We start from the raw sequence: 6,000 nt of genomic DNA on the forward strand, positions 1-6,000 counted from the left end.
AACAGAATATATCAAACAAAATAAGAAGGAAGACAAGGAGAGAAGAATGGAAATAGGAGGCGTGGGTAGAAGTGAGCAAGCGTTCGAGGAAAAAAGGAGGGAAGACAAGGAGAGGAGAGGAAGAAGAGTAGGAGGTAGGAGATGGGAGGAAAAGGAGGAGCTTGGGAGAAGGAGTAGGTGCGAAGAAAAATAGACTAAATATGGAAATGCGGTATTGACCAAGGAAGGGAGGAAAAAAAGGGAAGAGGTTAAGGATGGAAGAAAAAATAAAATAATGTAGAGAAGTAAAGATTAAAAAAATAAAAAAATAAAACAAGGAAGAAAGAATTAATAGAAGTTACAAGGAATGAGATAAAGGTTAGAGTTAGATAAATTGGGATAGATATAGATATATAGATATATGCATTTGGATAGATAGATAGACAGAGAGAGAGAGAGATAGATGGATAGATAGAAAAAAATGGGAAACTGAAATCAAAACAAATAAAAATGGACATTATAATATTAAACTCTCTCTCTCTCTCTCTCTCTCTCTCTCTCTCTCTCTCTCTCTCTCTCTCTCTCTCTCTCTCTCTCTCTCTCTCTCTCTCTCTCTCTCTCTCTCTCTCTCTCTCTCTCTCTCTCTCTCTCTCTCTCTCTCTCTCTCTCTCACACACACACACACACACACACACACACACACACTATGATAATCTCACTCTCCCCTTCCCCTTCCTTCCCTTCCCGCCCCTTCCCTAATCAAATAAGCCACTCGGTATACCCCCTCCCCTACCCTTCCTTTCCCTTTCCATTACCTATATACCTCTCCCTATTCCCCTGATCCTCTCCCTCTCCCTCCACCTTCCATCACTATACCTCCTTTCCCCTACCTATAAACCCTTTCTGTTACTCTCCTTCCGTTTCCTTTTCTTTCCCTCCTTCATTATCTGATTTTCACTGATTATGTACCACTGCCTTCTTTTTCTTTTTCTTTTCTTCTTTTTCTTTTCCTTTTTCTTCTTCTTCTTCTTCTTCTTCTTCTTCTTCCCCTTTCCCTTACTTCTCCCTTCCATTTCCCGATTCCTATATACCCTCAATACCCACCTTCGCCTACTTCCCAATACGTGTCCTTCCAGTTTTCTTTTAATCACACCTGCCGTTCGTTCCTTTATGTGATGAAGGCTCCGCAACGCGATTCTTCTTCACCTGGACTCGTGCGTTCGGTGCGGTGTGTTTGCCACCATTTATATCCATACCTGCCATGTTCTCGTTTTCTTGAGGGAGTTCGTTTCTTTGTTTCCAAGGTCCTTATATTATCGCGCCGCAGTAAGGATTCATGGACCGTAGGGAGGGAGGAGTATGGAGGAAAAGGAGACTAGGAGAGAAGTAAAGAGGAGGGAGGGATAAGGAGAATAGAGTATCATGTGGAAAGAAGAAGAAGAAGAAGAAGAAGAAGAAGAAGAAGAAGAAGAAGAAGAAGAAGAAGAAGACGAAGAAGAAAAAAAAAAGAAGACATGGAAACAACAGTCAACGTAAAGGCTGTAGGCTTGTTCGTGGTTGCCTGCTTTGGTGATTTAGTTAAGTATTTCTATAATCTACAGAACACGTTCGCACGCACAAGATCACTCGCTACTGTCGCTACTAAAGAGTAATCAATGCGATTCTGAAAGAAGTTTATCGTTTTCGCACTAACAACTATAGGAAGGTTGTTGCAATGCCGGATTACTTGGGTCGAGAGAAAAAAAACATCGATATTTGTACTGCATCGCCTCTGAAGTGGTTGATCATTGTTTCCAGTTCGCGGATCAGTTTGACTTCAAATAACTGAGCGATCGATGTTGTTGATTTAAGGTATTGAGGTACTTGAAGGCCTGCATCAAATCCTCTCTTATTCGTCTCTTTTCCTGAGTAGAATTTGAGTTTCTTGGGTCTTTGTGCGTCAACACCCTAACGAAGGTAACCGTTTCGTGGTGTGTCGCTGTATTTTCTAGTAATTCGGTATCCTCTTTGTAGTTGGAAATCAGAACTAAACCTCGTATTCCAGGTGGTCTCACTAATGAGTTAAACAAAACTAACTGGGATCTTACTTTCAGAGTTCCTCGGAATTAACCCAAATAGAGTTGACTTTTTAAGGCGAACTTGCGGGGCTTTTTAGGTTCTAGGTCACTGATGATAGTGACCCCAAGATACGATTCGGCATGTACGACCTGCAGTGTGCTCCCACGCATGGTACATGTACGGTTACTGTTTCTGGACCCAAAGGACATGGCTTTACAATTGTCAAAGTTCAGCCATTTTCCACTTTTCAGACCACCGGATAATCCTGGTCAAAGTCTTTAAGGATGATCTCGCAATCCGTCGTCGGGAGGAGGAGGAGGAGAAGGCATCTGAGAGGACAGGTATTATGACCTACAGAGAAGGAATGAAGTACGGGAGGAGGAGGAGGAGGAGGAGGAGGACACATAAAAACATAAAACTTAAAAGAGTAGGCAGCACACAGCCTGTTGGGTTATAATGAGGCTGCTCGCTTTAGTGATTCAGTTAATCCATCAATTTCTTCACTGACCTTCAAAAGAGACTAAAGCACTTGCTGTACGAATGTACAGGACCATCCAATTGTCTCCCGACGCAACAAAGTAACAGAAGAGAAGGAAGAAGGAGAGGAGGATATGGTGAATCAGAGAGAGACGTGTAAGATGTCTATGGGAGAAGAGGGACGGGAGCGAGGGATGGAAGGAAGTGGGAGAGGTGAAAGAGTCATCCAGGCAAGGAGGAAAAAGGGAAGGAAGAGGTAGAGGAGGAAGAGAAAAGAAGACACTGACAAAGAGAAGTGTGGAGGGGGAACGACAGACAAGAAAAAAAGGAAAAAATAGGGAAAGGGAGATGAGACAGTGGAGGAAAGGGAAAGGGAGGGGAAACGGAAAGTGAGGGAAGTAGAGATTAGATAAGAAGTGGGAAGAAAAGAAAGAGGTGGGAAAAGGGAATGGAGGGTAAGGAAGGAGAAAGGAAGCGAAGAAGGTGAGGGGAAGGGAGGGGAGTAAAGAGGGGAGTGAAGAAAGGAGATGGGAAGGGAGAGGGATCAAAGGGAAAGGAAGGTGAAAAATAGGGTGGGAATATAAATAACTGAGGGGACGGAGGGTGTAGTGAGGAGAGACGAGAAAGGAGAAGAGGGAGGTGAGGGGAGATAAAGAGAAAGTGTTGCATCACACAGAGAAGCTCAAGTGAATCGGAGGCCTCCCGGCAGATCCTTTTTCCTCCACAGCATATTTCCATTAGGCGGCTTGTCAAAAAGAGTCGCTTCGATTCCATATCTCTCTCTACAGCTTAACCAGACGCCCACCTCCGCGGCGGCGCTGAGGGGAGCTTGGAAGGACACGGGAAAGATTCTCAAAGATTTCCTCGTCAGATCAAAAGAAGTCACGTTCTGGGCTAAAATATTGGTACGAGTTAAAAGTTTGAAAGACCTACGTATGGTAAATCGATGATATTATTCCCTCACACATGTTGATATTAAAAAAGGTGAATATGAATAAGATCCATATTTCTGCAACTGAGGATCAAAGGTAGGTATAATCTTGGATGTGATATCGGGTCGAGTACGAATAGTTATTAAACGCAAGAAAAATATGATTCTTCTCCTTGCATTTGAGTACTCCGTCGCACCTTACTGAAAACAGGTAACAATGAACACAATCCATATCTATCAATGAAAACTTCTGAGGAATCCAAGACAAAATAGTAGTTTGTTATACTGAAAAACCCTGTCATAAACTTGTTGCTGTGTCTATTCACCGGTTCATGATATCAGGACAGATAACATTGAACAGCCTGCAACATTTCCCAGCCAGCAAGTTAAATACGTCTTATTCCAAGTTAAAAGATTCCTTTTATTTTTGTTTAAAATACGTATAGATGTATTTTTTTCTGTACATGTTTATAGTAATACAAAAAGTAAAATCAAGAAATTCTAAATTTTTGAGTCAGAAGATAAAAGAAAACCTTTGTCTAGACTAAACATCGATTTGAGTTAAAATTCTAAAAAGAAATACGATCAATTCATATTGTTGTTCTCTCTCCCTTTTCGTTCATTGTCCCGCCTTTATTAGGAGAAATACATTATTAGCTAAGCTAAAGTTGGAATGATTGAAGGACGCAGGAAGTAATGATGTTTTTATTTACTCCTACGCCGTCATTAAAAAGGATAAAAATGTTTTATACTCTCGCACCTTCATTAAATTTTTTTAACTATGAGCTTAAGTTAGAATGACTGAAGGACGAAGGAAATATTCATGTTGTTTTCTCTCAGCACTCTCTTTTGCCTTACCACCCTTCATTACTAAAGGTATAATATTAGCATGAGCATTGGAAAAGGCCGATGGAAACTGATGTAATTATTTTCGGAATGGCTGCCTGTACTCCATCACACCTTAGTTCAATTAGTTAATGGAAATTCAAAGTCTGTGGGATTACGTTTAAAAGAGTCGTGACGAAAGATGTTTTATATTCTACCTGTAGCTACACGCCCACCCTCCCTCGCGGCCGCCCTCTCTTCCTACATCAATTAGAGCAGGTAACACCACGCACGTACGTCCCTCGCTAATCAGTCAAAAAGCAAAATACAAAATGCGCGGGAAAAATGAATCAAACTATTTGTGATCACGGCGAGTCCATTCAAGGCGGGAACGAGGCCAAGGACGAGGGCGAGGGCGAGGGCGAGGGCGAGGACGACTCAGTAACAATCGGGGGGGCGCCACATTTCCTACGGCACTTTTCCTACACGTCACATCTCCTACAACTTTAGTAGTATTTAGAGTAGTGACATATTTCTTACAGAGATACAGCACATCTACACACAGAAATCTATCCTGTAACAATTCCTACAGGGCTCCAATCACATTTCTTACACCAAGAAAGACAGTTGGTCACAATTCCTACAGGATTCCAGTCACTCAGTCTGCACAGGGAGAAAAGTCGGGTTCATACACAGAGTCGAGTCAAATCGAGTCAGCTTAAGACCCGACCCAACACTGTTCTTCTCTCATATCGTGGGACAAGGAAGGACAAGGAAAGACGACACGAACTTTCCCCCAGCTAAGGAGATATGGTCTTTTAGGGCCTTGCGCTCCACTGCGGTCATCCTGGCCGAGACAGTGGTTCTTCTGCCCTGCCGAAACGCTGCCTCCTGAGCACAAGGCACAGCTATTCTTGCGGCAGCAGCACATTATGACCCTGTAAAATGAACGTCTTGTCGTACTGTCATTCATGATAGGCTTGAGGTATTCATTTAAAAATTTCCTTTGAAAAGAATGTGCGCACGAAATCCATTTTTTACTTGTTTTACATTTTCATTTAATACTATGTCTATGTTCTTAAAGCGTGGAAAAAATCCTACATTAATATTCTCCAGCGATTTTTACTCTTTTTTGCATAATGTAACTGTTTCCTCTGCAAAAACTTGACATTCGTTTGCACTTCATTTTTGTACATGACACGGGATTTGTAAGATACATGACAGTGTAACTGTAGGAGGAGGCATACTTTTGTGGAGGAGATACGGTAGGTGCTCAGCGTTTGTGTAGGAAATGTGCTGCAGACTTGTTTTTGTGTAGAAAATATGACAGACTATGTGTAGGAAATGTGGCAATACTCCAGGTTTTGTTGATGTGTAGGAGATATGACAACGTCCGTAACAGTCATCTGAACGGGCTCAATGGCTCACAGGCTGACTTGATTTCTGTCTGAGACTGACTGGCTAACTGATTAGCTGGCTGACTAACTAGCTGGCGGACTGATTGACTGACTGAATGACTAATTGGCTGACTCGCTGGCTAGTTGACCGACTTCTGATTGCCTGAGTAATTGAATGAAAAACTGGGTGATTAAGTAAATAGCTGACTGGTTGACTGACTGAATGGTTGATAAAGTGACTAGCTGAATGGTTGACTGGGTAGCAAACTGGGTGACTGGCTGATAAACTGACTGACTAACTGGCTGACTGATTGATTGGGTGACTGACTGGTT

This window comes from Eriocheir sinensis, unplaced genomic scaffold (genome assembly GCF_024679095.1).
Source record: "Eriocheir sinensis breed Jianghai 21 unplaced genomic scaffold, ASM2467909v1 Scaffold1499, whole genome shotgun sequence".
Classification (NCBI taxonomy): domain Eukaryota; kingdom Metazoa; phylum Arthropoda; class Malacostraca; order Decapoda; family Varunidae; genus Eriocheir; species Eriocheir sinensis.